We start from the raw sequence: 13,977 nt of genomic DNA on the forward strand, positions 1-13,977 counted from the left end.
GCTTTATGTCGAGGTACTTGATCCATTTGGAATTGAGCTTAGTACAAGGAGACAAGGATGGATCAATTCGCATTCATAGGAATGCTGACCTCCAGTTGAACCAACACCATATGTTGAAAAGGCTATCTTTTTTCCATTGGATGGTTTAAGCCCCTTTGTCGAGGATCAAGTGGCCATAGGTGTGTGGGTACATTTCTGGGTCTTCAATTCTGTTCCATTGATCCGCCTGCCTGTCACTGTACCAATACCATGCAGTTTTTAACACTATTGCTCTGTAGTATTGCTTGACGTGAGGGATACTGCTTCCCTCCAAATGTCTTTTGTTGTTGAGAATAGTTTTAGCTATCCTGTTTTTTTGTTTGTTTGTTTTTTGTTTTTTGTTTTTTTTGTTATTCCAGATGAATTTGAGAATTGCTCTTTCTAACTCTGTGAAGAATTGAGTTGGGATTTTGATGGGTATTGCTTTGAATCTGTATATTGCTTTTCGCAAAATGGCCATTTTAACTATATTAATCCTGCCGATCCATGAGCATGGGAGGTTTTTCAATTTTTTGAGGTCTTCTTCCATTTCTTTCTTCAGAATCTTGAAGTACTAGTCATACAGATCTTTCACATGTTTGGTAAGAGTCACTCCAAGGTACTTTATACTGTTTGTGGCTATTGTGAAGGGCATCATTTCACTAATTTTTTTCTCAGCCTGCTTATCCTTTGAGTATAGGAAGTCTACTAATTTGCTTGAGTTGATTTTATAACCTGCCACATTGCTGAAGTTGTTTATCAGCTGTAGGAGTTCTCTAGTGGAGTTTTTTGGGTCACTTAGATAGACTATCATATCATCTGCAAATAATGATAGTTTGACGTCTTCCTTTCCAATTTGCATCACTTTGACCTCCTTATGTTGTCTAATCGCCCAAGCTAGTACCTCACGTACAATTTTGAAAATATTAGGAGAAAGGGGGTAGCCCTGTCTAGTCCCTGATTTTAGTGGGATTGTTTCAAGTTTTTCTCCATTCAGTTTGATGCTGGCTACTGGTTTGCGGTATATTGCTTTTACTATGTTTAGGTATGGGCCTTGAATTCCTGTTCTTTCCAACACTTTAAGCATCAAAGGATGCTGAATTTTATCAAATACTTTTTCAGCATCCAATGAAATGACCATGTGGATTTTTTCTTTGAGTTTGTTTATGTAGTGGATTGCATTGATGGATTTCTCTATATTGAATCAACCTTGCATCCCTGGAATCAAGCCTATTTGATCATGGTGGATGATCGTTTTGATGTGTTCTTGGATTTGGTTGGCAAGAATTTTATTGAGTATTCTTGCATTGATATTCATAAGAGGAATTGGTCTGAAGTTCTCTTTCTTTGTTGGATCTTTGTGTGGTTTTGGTATCAGCGTAATTGTGACTTCATAGTGGAATTGGGTCATGTTCCTTCTGTATCTATTTTGTGGAATAGTTTGAAGAGTATTGCTGTTAGGTTTTCTTTGAAGATCTGATAGAATTCTGCACTGAAGCCATCTGGTCCTGTGCTTTTTTGTTTGTTTGTTTGTTTGGAAGGCTTTCTATGACCCCTTCTATTTCTTTAGGGGTTATGTGACTGTTTAGATGATCTATTTGGTCCTGATTTAATTTTGGTATTTGGTATCTGTCAAGGAAATTGTCCATTTCTTCCAGATTCTCCCCTTGTGTTACGTATAGGCTTTTGTCGTAGGATCTGATGATTTTTTGAATTTCCTCAGTTTCTGTTGTTATATCCCCCTTTTCATTTCTAATTTTGTTAATTTGGATACTTTCTCTCTGCCCTTTGGTCAGTCTGGCTAAGGGTTTATCTATCTTGTTGATTTTCTCAAAAAACCAGCTCCTGGATTCGTTGATTCTTTGTATGGTTCTCCTTGTTTCCACTTGACTGAGTTCAGTCCTGAGTTTGATGATTTTCTGTCTTCTACTCCTCCTGGGGGAATTGGCTTTTTTTATGTTCCAGGGCTTTCAGGTATGCTGTTAAGCTGCTAGTGTATGCACTCTCCATTTTCTTTTTAGAGGCACTCAGGGCTATGAATTTTCGTCTTAGAACTGCTTTCATTGTGTCCCAAAGATTTGGGTATGTTGTGCCTTCATTTTCATTAAATTCTAAAAAGTCTCTGATTTCTTTCTTTATTTCTTCTTTGGCCAAGGTGTCATTGGGTAGAGTATTGTTCAGCTTCCATGTGTATGTGGGATTTCTGTTGTTTTTGTTGCCATTGAAGACCACTCTTTCTCCATAGTGATCTGATAGGAGGCATGGGATTAGTTCGATCTTTTTATATTTGTTGAGGTCTGTCTTGTGACTAATTATATGGTTGATTTTGGAGAAGGTACCATGAGGTGCTGAGAAAAAGTTATAGTCTTTTGTTTTAGGGTGAAATGTTCTATAAATGTCAGTCAAGTCCAATTAGTCCAAAGCTTCAATTAGTTTTATTGTGTCCCTGTTTAGTTTCTGTTTTCCTGATCGGTCCATTGAGGAGAGTGGAGTGTTGAAGTCACCCACAATTATTGTGTTAGGTGAAATGTGTGCGTTGAGCTTCAGTAAAGTTTGTTTTACAAAAGAGGGCGTCTTGCATTTCGGGCATAGATATTCAGAAATGAAAGATTTTCTTGGTGGATTTTTCCTTTGACCAGCAAGAAGTATCCTTCTTGTATCTCTTTTGATGACTTTAGGTTGAAAGTTAATTTGATCTGATATTAGAATGGCTACTCCGGCTCATTTCCTGAGACCATTGACTTGTAAAATTGTCTTCCAGCCTTTTACTCTAAGGTAGTTTTTGTCTTTGACATTTAGTTGTGTTTCCTGTAAGCAGCAAAATGTAGGGTCCTGTTTCCTTATCCAATCTGTTAGTCTATGTCTTTTTATTGGTAAGTTGAGTCCATTGACATTAAAAGATATTAAGGAATGGTAATTATTACTTCCTGTCATTTTCGATGTTATTTTTATATTTGAGTGGTTATCTTCTTTTGGGTTTGATGAAAGAAGGTAACTATCTTTCTTTTTCCAGGGTGTAGTTTCCATCCATGTATTGGAGTTTTCCTCCTATTATTCTTTATAGATCTAGGTTTGCAGAAAGATATTGTGTAAATTTGGTTTTGTCATAGAATATCTTGGTTTCTCCATCTATTGTAATTGAGAGTTTTGCGGGTATAGTAGTCTTGGCTGACATTTGTGTTCTCTTAGAGTCTGCATGAGATCTGCCCAGGATCTTCTAGCTTTCATGGTCTCTGGTGAGAAGTCTGGTATGATTCTGATAATCTTCCTTTATATGTTACTTGGGCTTTTTATCTTGCTGCCTTTAATATTCTTTCTTTGTTTAGTACATTTGGGGTTTTGATTATTATGTGATGGGAGGCATTTCTGCTCAGGTCCAGTCTGTTTGGAGTTCTGTAGGCTTCTTGTATATTCATGGGCATCTCTCTCTTTAAGTTGGGAAAGTTTTCTTCCAAAATTTTGTTGAAGATATTTGCTGGCCCTTTCTGTTGTAAATCTTCACTCTCATCTATACCTAAAATCCTTAGGTTTGGTCTTCTCATTGTGTCCTGGATTTCCTGGATGTTCTGGGATACCAGCTTTTTGCATTTTGCATTTTGACTGTTGAGTCCATGGTTTCTATGGTATCTTCGGCATCTGAGATTCTTTCTTCCGTCTCTTGTATTCTGTTGTTGATATTTGCATCTATGGCCCTTGATTTCTTCTCAAGGTTTTCTATCTCCAAAGTTGTCTCCCTTTGTGATTTCTTAGTTGTTTCTACTTCTGATTTTAGATCCTGGATGGTTTTTCGTAGCTCATTCACTTGCTTGTTTGTGTTTTCCTGTAATTCATTAAAAGATTTTTGTGTTTCCTCTTTCATGACTTCTGCTGTTTGACCCACTTTCTCCTGCATTTCTTTAAGGTTTGTGTGTGTGTGTGTGTGTGTGTGTGTGTGTGTGTGTGCGTGTGCGTGTGTGTGTGTGTGTGTGTGTGTTTCTTCTTTATTGGCTTCTATCTCTTGAGCCTTATTCTCCTGAATTTCTTTAAGTGATTTTTGTGTTCCCATTATACGGGTTTCTAGCATATTCATGTTCCCCTGTATTTCTTTAAGAGATTCATTTATATCCTTTTTGTGTTCTTCTAGCAGCAGCAGCAACAGTGATTTTAAATCCAAATCTTGTTTTTCTGGTGTGTTGGTGTACCTATGACTTGCTGATGTTGGAGAGTTTGGTTCAGTTGCTGCCATATTGCCTAGATTTCTGTTAGTAGCATTCCTGTGTTTGCCCTTTGTCATCTTGTTATTTCTGGCATTGGTCTTGTCTCTGGCTGGTGTTTGTGCCTCCTGTGAGGCTACAGGGATATTTCTGCAACACTGGATGGCTGGGTTTCCCCTGTTACAGATTGCTGATGTGCTGTCCTCCTCTTGGGTGCCCTTGGAGCCCTAGTGTGCCTTGCCCCAGGTTGTCTGTGTGAACCAGGCAGTGCCCGTTTGCTCCTTCAGTTAGTGCTGATGGTCTGTGCTGCGGGATCATTTCTGAGTGCTGGTCACTGTGCTGGGCAGCCGATCTCCCAACCAGGTTGGTGCACACAAGGCTAGCCTAGCTGCTGAGGCACTGAGTCTAGGCAAAAGCCTGGCAAGCTAAAGCCTGAGCAAAGGTCCCCTCGGCTATGACTGTTAATTGATTCTCTGAGGTGGCCAGGATGGAAGAGTGTGCATGTGCTCCCTGAAAGTGCAGGGAGAGTCTGCTAGGCTAACAACCTCCTGGCCGGGTTGGCACACAAATGGCCCAACGAGCAGCCCAGGGCTGGGGGTCAGTCCAAGGCCTGTCAGTCTTAGCCACCACCACCCCCTCCCCGACCTCCCCCACCCCCCCGGTATGTTAGCCTTGGGCTATGATTCGTGGGCAGAGAGACTCTCATACTGACTGGTGGGAGGCACTGTAAATCTGCCACCACTTGCTGCCTGGCTGGCCAGTGAAGGTCAGTGGTAGTGGGTGCAAGGCCTGCCTGGACCCTGTCACCTTGGTTCTACTGCTGATAGCCCTTCCGCTGGACCAGCTGCTGCTGCTGCTGCTGCCAACGCCTCTGCTGCTGAATTCCCTCCCCCCCCCCCATCATTTTTTTAAACTTTTGTTTAAGACTGTTTCTGGATATTAGAAAGGAAACTTCTGCGTGTTTCCTGGTATCATTTGCTTGGAAAACTTTTTTTCAGCCCTTAACACTGAGCTACTCTCAACCTTTGTGGACAAAGTGTACTTCTGGAATATACCAAAATGCTGTATCCTGTTTATCCAGGATGTTAGCCTGAGTCTTTTAATTGGAAAAATGAGGCCATTTGTAGTAAGCCACCTTTGATCATTCGCCATTACAAGATGGCGCTGACAGGATACAGCTCCCTGGTGAAAAAACAACTTTAATACATGTGTATTATGCTGTATATGTTATCACACTTATATGCTAATGAAGAATTCACTTAGTTCACCTATTAGGAAGCAGCACACTATCTATCTTCTGCAGATGAGGCTGAAAGGCTATATAAGGATGGCAGGGAGAGGGCTCGGGGGCCGAGAAAGAAGAAGAAATAAAAAGTCCTGAAAAAAGCGTTGCAGAGAAGAACCTGGTCCTGTTGTGTCTTTCCTTGCTGGCCAGGGTTGGGCCTGAGAACTGGTGGCCTGTCCAGGGACCTCTTTTGGTTCAGAACTCTCAACGTCAGGAGCAGTACCTGGTAATTTCCCTGGGAGAGTGGGGACAATAAAAATTCCAGAAAAAGGGAGCAATAAAGTTCGCCTGCAGGGCAATGATAAGGCTTCCAGCTGGGAACAATTAAGCTCACCAGCAAGGTGACAATTGAGTATTAATGGATCATTACTTGCTGCTTGGGCTGCTGATTCCTATCTTTACAATTGCTGCTTTGATCATCTTTCTCGCCTGTGGGTGCCATAAAACCCCAGTCAATTGTGTAGTTGTTTAGTTAAAATGCAACCTAAAGTGCCTGTGGTAATCTGCATGTAAATAAACGCGGCCACAAGATGGGAAATTCTGCCAGTCATCCTGTATTCATAGCCCTGAAGGACTTGCTGAACACTAGAGGGATAAAACTTAGCTCAAGAAACATACAATGTATTAAGAGACTATAAAGTCCCAAGAAAAAGTGGGACAGTAAACACTGCTAAGAGTGCAGCTAATTAGCTCCGCTAGAATGGAGAAGAAATTCACAGTGAAACAAAAGGAAAGGGGATTTGCATAGTAATGAACTGAAAGTAAACTCCAGGAGTTAAAGAACCATGGGAAATAAAAGAAAGTTCATGAACCCTGCTCTCATAGCAGTGTGCTTTCTGCTAGCCTGCCTGGTTTTTTGAGGGAGTAGTTTTGGGTTCTGCTTCTAATACACAACAGCAGTGATAAAAGAAACTTATTAGGATGGGGACTTCTCAGTCGCATCTAATTTGTTTGGCTCTCCAAGAGCTACTATTATCTAAAATAGAGAATTTCAGGCTCTCGCGACTCAGTTAGAGAGGGCGGCCATTAAAAGGAAAAAGAAACACAAGAACAAAGAACAGACGCCCTCTAAGGTGCCAGACAGCCACTCGCTCTGCCAGCCCTGCCTTCTTATCAGGAGAGTACTTCTTCAGTGCGTCCCCCCCCACCCCAGTACTTTCTGGGCATTCCTTTTACCCGGAAGTCTGGGGGCAGGTGCGCACGGAGCTCTCTTTGGCTTATCCAGTGCTCCAGGATCCACAGGGCCAGAGGGTTTATGAAGCCCTAGATTTTAAATTTATTAAATCTTTAGCAGAATCAGTCCCTCTTACAAAGCATCCATCAGGATGTGAGTTACCTTCAGCTGTTGTGTTCCCACTTTCAAGATTTCTGTAAGATATAAATCTCAGTTTTTCCATTTCAAAACAGGATAATAACAGATGTTAAAGCCACTTTGCATACCGGGTTCTTGTCAATACAAAATGAAAACATACGTATATAAACATTATAAATGATATTATTAACATTTATGAAAACTATTATTATCCCAATGACCACATGGTGGCTCACAACCACCTATGATGAGATCTAACGCCCTCTTCTCGTGTGTCTGAAGACAGCTACAATATACTTCTTTATAATTTAATCTTTGAAAAGGTGCCTGGACAGGACCCTTTGGGACAAGGCACATAAAGTTTGTATCCCAAAGAGGGTATATAGAAACATTCAGATATACAAGCACATTTATTATTTATATCAGCAAAATGGCAATGGCTTAAAAAATAATTTTATATTTTTATGTACATCAAATTATAAAGATTTGTTCTTGATGTCCTCAATTTCTACTTCTACCACATAATGATATTGATTCTAGAGGACTTAATTAACCTTTACAGATAATTGATACACATATTTCTAATTTAAAAAATCAAAATATGTACATATAACTATGATTCATTTTGGGGCATTCTAGTTGCAACCATTCTAGCAAAGGGCAACTGAGAATGCTATGTTTATTTTCTATAGTTACATAGTTATTGCATGTTATGATATATACTTGGTGTTCCAACTTAGATTGGAACAAACAATAAAACTGGCCATTTAATGAATAAAGGCTATTCATTTGAGATATCTTTAACAATTTGATTATTTATTATCCTCAAAGATGAGATAATATAAGACATTTTTACAAAAAAAACATATATATTTTTAAGGCATATATATTTTTAAGAAAATTTTAAAATTTAGATGCCAAGGATGCCTAGATGAGATGGAAAAATTCACTTATTGGCATTGATGTTGTCCTCAAAATTGATTAATAATGTTTCTTAGATATGTCTGAGGTTGTATTTCCTAATATGAATCTTTATCGCCTCTGCATAAAAATACTCTTGATTTTCATGGATGGCTCTTCTGAAGGAAGAGCTAGATATTTTATTTATAATCAACAGGTGGCTATAAAAACACCTGGGCTCAGTTCAGTTAGCAGAGCTGACAATGATATTAAATGTTTTTCAGCTTATAAATTATACTTTTAATCCTTTTACAATTTGCTCGTATGTTACAAAATTTGTCCTTTATTAGAAACCCATGGCATGTTTAATTTTAATACGCCATCAGGATCTTTGTTTTCACTATTGTAAAACTGCTTTTCCTTATCTCCAGCTCCCCATTTAGGAGTTTATATATGTGGCCTTATGCCTCATCCCTGGAAGCTGCACAAAAATTCCATCAGCAATTTCATGTTTAAGCTAAGACATTACAACAAATATTCCATCTTTCCCATGCAGATGCACACCAGATCGTGCTGGAGTGACAATAATGTGTAGTTTTTCACCATCCCCCGCATCTAGGAGTTAATCCAAAGGGCTCAGGCTCTGAGTAATCTGTCATCTAGCGTTGCTCATGCAATTGATGTGCAGTCGAGCCTTAATGGTCAACTGAAAGGAGGCTTAATGGTTATAAACCAAAGAATTGATTTAGTACAAGAATAAATTGAGACCTTGTGGCAGCTAGCCCAATTGGGATGTCAGTGGAAGTATTCTAGCTTATGTATTACCAGCAGTATGAGAATTTTACAAGAGCTTGTGAATTTGTCTAGGTAAATGTCTAAGTATCTTTTAGGAAATTGGACTGGTGAATTTGACGCCCTGATGGACCAACTCCATATGGCCATCATGACCATGAATTCCACTTGAGTGGATGTGCCTTTGGCTGAAAAACTGTCATCATGGATCAGCTCTGCGATGAATCATCTGAGGGAGTGGGTGGGACTTGGAGGCCTTGCTGTTCTCATGATTTTAATAGCATTTGCTTGCCTGTGGTGTATCTGTGGGATGAGGTTTGTCCAACAGAGACAGGCCGCAATGATGGTGCAGACACTCACAGCTATTGAAGCTGGACAGTCCCCCCAAGCCTGGATGACAGCCTTAAAGGCCTAATAAGATTTCCACGCTCAGGATGCAAGTCTAAGCACTGCGCTCAGGGGACCATGACTGATGACCCCTTGAGGGGAGCACATTTGACTGCATACAGGTTGGTATCCCAAAACCTGTACCTGAGCAAAAACATTGGGCCGATGGCTCAATAGGACGTTGAAACAAAGTCCATGAGTCCACTCGATGGGCAGAGAACATCAGGGGTCAGACCTCTACTCTCGCCTGATAGCATGTTTAAAAGTAAAAAAAGGGGGAACAAACGGGAGCGGAGGATGCTTGGACATGGTATGATTGGATTCTGTCGAAGCATCAGAATGCTTTTACCTCACTAGCTCCTCTTGCTCGCATTAAGGGAGAAGAATTTTTCTTTGCAATATAACCACTGTTAGGAATGTTAACAAAAGGGCAGTCAGACCTCTTAATATAACCATAAACTCGCTTTTACAAAACACGAGTTATTCCTCTGCCCCGGTTTGCCTCAAACCACCCTTTTACTTTCTTGTTAGTATCATTGTGTTTGATGATCGTCTAGATTGTAACAGTACCCATACACAATGTTATCTGTCAGAATGTTGGGATGGCAGCAAAGATACTGCCTTGGTAGTTCACCTACCCATGTTTGTGCCCATTCCAGTTATAGAAGACCCAGACACTTTTCCTGTGGGACAATTGTTCCATGCCAAGAGAGATTTTGGTATTACAGCTGCCATTACTACAGCCATTACTATATCTGCAGCAGCCGCTGTTACCGCCACAGTTGCCATGGCATCTCAGGTGCAGACTGCAGAGGTAGTGAATAGTATAGTTGAGCAGTCTGCACGAGACTTACAGACTCAAAATCAATGTAATTCCCATTTAGATGCTGGAATACGACTTTTGAATAGGAGAGTAGATATTCTACAAGAATAAATTGATGCACTTGTAACAATGGTGCAGGTATCCTGCATTAAAGATACCCCAGGATTATGCATTACCCCCCATTCAGGTGAATATGACAGCTCTAAAAGAAAGTCAGTACATGATCAGTGAATTCCTAAAAGGAAATTGGTCTCTTGAAGGAGAATTATTAACCAAACAGCTTTTATTTCAGATAGTTTCGCTTAATGCTACTAGACTGAAGCCAAACACCATGGAGGACCTGACCTCGTGGATCTCCAGCACCTTTTCTTGGATCAAAGAGTGGGCTGAGATGTTAGCTATAGCCGCCCTTGTGTGCTTAGCAGCTTTCATCTGCCTTTGGTGATTCTGCCGCATCAGACAAGATCATGCAGCTCATAGAGCCATAGTTTATCAGGCTCTCGTAGGCATGGACACTCAAGAAGACGTCTCTATTTGGCTGGCCTCCCTAAAATCTTAGAAGCTTTCGCTCCAGGGTACACTGAGCATACAATACTGTTTGAACACAATGATACCCAAAGACGGGCAACATCTCGGCGCTTGGATCAATCTAATATATGGGGCCCGGTGAGTGATAGGGTAACCCTTTGACGGGTAAGACCAAGTTGCGACAGAGATGACCTAAGACAGGCGTCATTGGTCAACATATTGCCAGACCCGATTAGCCCTGACCTGGGACGGCTTCTATAAAAAAAGGGGGGGGGGATGTAGTAAGCCACCTTTGATCATTCGCCATTACAAGATGGCGCTGACTGGATGGAGCTCCCTGGTGATAAAGAACTTTAATACATGCGCAGTATGCTGTATATGTTATCACACTGATATGCTAATTAAGAATTCACTTAGTTCACCTATTAGGAAGCAGCACACTATCTATCTTCTGCAGACGAGGCTGAAAGGCTATATAAAGGCAGGAAGGAGAGGGCTCGGGGCCCCAGAAAGAAGAAGAAAGAAAACGTCCTGAATAAAGTGTTGCAGAGAGGAACCTGGTCCTGTTATGTCTTTCCTTGCTGGCCAGGGTTGGGCGCGAGAGCCATTGATATTGAGAGATATTAAAGATTAATGATTGTTACCTCCTTTCATTTTTGTTGCTGAAGGTGCTATTAATTGTAAGTGATTCTCCTCCTTTGGGATTATTGTGATATGATTTATTTCTTTAGTTTTCTTGAGTGCACTTATCTTCCTTGTGTAAGGGTTTGCTTCTATCCATTGTAGGGATGGATTAGTAAAAAGATATTGTTGGATTTTTCTCCTGGAACATCTTGTTTTCTCCATCTATGTTGATTGAAATCTTGGCTGAGTATAGTATCCTGGTCTGGCATATATGGCCTGTTATTGATTCTGTATAATTGCAGACATCTGCCATTGATCTTCTGTCCTTTAGTATCTTGATTGCGATATCTGGCATAGTTCTGATAGGTCTCCCTTTATATGTTATTGACCTTTTTCTTTACTTCTTTTAATATTCTTTCCTTGTTCTATATAGTGCTTTGATTATTGTATGGCAGGAGGACTTTCTTTTATAATCCAATCTATTTAGAGTTTTGTATGATTCATGCACATTTATGTAGACATCTTTTTCTTTACTTTATGGAACTTTTCTTCTATGTCACTGTGGAAGATATTTTCTTGCCCATTGAACTGGGAATCTTCACCCTCTTATATTCCTGTTATTCTTAGATTTGGTCTTTGAATTGTGTCCCAAATTTCCTGGATGTTTTTGGTTAGAAACTTTTTTTTTAAATTTTTTTTTATTCGATATATTTTTTATTTACATTTCAAATGATTTCCCATTTCCTAGCCCCCCAACTCCCAGAGAGTCTCTTAAGCCGCCTTTTCTCCCCCCGTCCTCCAATCGACCCCTTTCAACTTCCCCCTTCTGATTTTGCTGAAATCTGCTTCACTGAGTCTTTCCAGAACAAGGGGCCACTCTTCCTATCTTCTTGTACCTCATTTGATGTGTAGAATATGTTTTGGGTATTCCAGGATTCTAGGTTAATATCCACTTATTAGTGAGTGTATACCATGATTCACCTTTTGAATCTGGGTTACCTCACGTAGTATGATGTTCTCTAGTTCCATCCATTTACCTAAGAATTTCATGAATTCATTGTTTCTAATGGCTGAATAGTACTCCATTGTGTAGATATACCACATTTTTTGCATCCCCTCTTCTGTTGAGGGATACCTGGGTTCTTTCCAGCATCTGGCAATTATAAATAGGGCTGCTATGAACATAGTAGAGCATGTATCCTTATTACATAGTGGGGAATTCTCTGGGTATATGCCCAGGAGTGGTATAGCAGGATCTTCTGGAAGTGAGGTGCCCAGTTTTCAGAGGACGCGCCAGACTGATTTCCAGAGTGGTTGTACCAATTTGCAACCCCACCAGCAGTGAAGGAGTGTTCCTCTTTCTCCACACCCTCTCCAACACCTGCTATCTCCTGAATTTTTAATCTTAGCCATTCTGACTGGTGTAAGGTGAAATCTCAGGGTTGTTTTGATTTGCATTTCCCTAATGACTAATGAAGTTGAGCATTTTTTAAGATGCTTCTCCACCATCCGAAGTTCTTCAGGTGAGAATTCTTTGTTTAACTCTGTACCCCATTTTTTAATAGGGTTGTTTGGTTTTCAGGAGTCTAACTTCTTGAGTTCTTTATATATATTGGATATTAGCCCTCTATCTGATGTAGGATTGGTGAAGATCTTTTCCCAATTTGTTGGTTGCCGATTTGTTCTCTTGATGGTGTCCTTTGCCTTACAGAAACTTTGTAATTTTATGAGGTCCCATTTGTCAATTCTTGATCTTAGAGTACATGCTATTGGTATTCTGTTCAGAAACTTTCTCCCTGTACCGATGTCCTCAAGGGTCTTCCCCAGTTTCTTTTCTATTAGCTTCAGAGTGTCTGGCTTTATGTGGAGGTCCTTGATCCATTTGGATTTGAGCTTAGTACACGGAGACAAGGATGGAACAATTCGCATTCTTCTGCATGCTGACCTCCAGTTGAACCAGCACCATTTGTTGAAAAGGCTATCTTCTTTCCATTGGGTGTTTTCAGCCTCTTTGTCGAGGATCAAGTGGCCATGGGTATGGGTGTTCATTTCTGGATCTTCAATCCTGTTCCATTGATCCTCCTGCCTGTCACTGTACCAATACCATGCAGATTTTAACACTATTGCTCTGTAGTATTGCTTGAGGTCAGGGATACTGATTCCCCCAGACTTTCTTTTGTTGCTGAGAATAGTTTTAGCTATCCTGGGTTTTTTGTTGTTCCCGATGAATTTGATAATTGCTCTTTCTAACTCTGTGAAGAATTGATTTGGGATTTTGATGGGTATTGCATTGAATCTGTAGATTGCTTTTGGCAAAATGGCCATTTTAACTATATTGATTCTGGTGATCCATGAGCATGGGAGGTTTTCCCATTTTTTGAGGTCTTCTTCCATTTCCTTCTTCAGAGTCTTGAAGTTCTTGTCATACAGATCTTTCACATGTTTGGTAATTGTCACCCCAAGATACTTTATACTGTTTGTGGCTATTGTGAAGGGGGTCATTTCCCTAATTTCTTTCTCAGCTTGCTTATCCTTTGAGTATAGGAAGGCCACTGATTTGCTTGAGTTGATTTTATAACCTACCACTTTGCTGAAGTTGTTTATCAGGTGTAGGAGTTCTCTAGTGGAGTTTTTTGGGTCACTTAGGTAGACTATCATGTCATCTGCAAATAATGATAGTTTGACTTCTTCCTTTCCAATTTGTATCCCTTTGACCTCCTTATGTTGTCGAATTGCCCAAGCTAGTACCTCAAGTACAATATTGAAAAGATAAGGAGAAAGGGGGCAGCCCTATCTGGTCCCTGATTTTAGTGGGATTGCTTCAAGTTTCTCTCCATTTAGTTTGATGCTGGCTACCGGTTTGCTGTATATTACTTTTACTATGTTTAGGTATGGGCCTTGAATTCCTGTTCTTTCCAAGACTTTAAACATGAAAGGATGCTGAATTTTGTCAAATGCTCTTTCAGCATCCAATGAAATGACCATGTGGTTTTTTTCTTTGAGTTTGTTTATGTAGTGGATTGCATTGATGGATTTCTGTATATCGAACCAACCCTGCATTCCCGGGATAAAGCCTACTGGATCACGGTGGATGATCGTTTTGATGTGTTCTTGG

The sequence above is a fragment of the Apodemus sylvaticus genome, chromosome 2 (genome assembly GCF_947179515.1).
Source record: "Apodemus sylvaticus chromosome 2, mApoSyl1.1, whole genome shotgun sequence".
NCBI lineage: Eukaryota > Metazoa > Chordata > Mammalia > Rodentia > Muridae > Apodemus > Apodemus sylvaticus.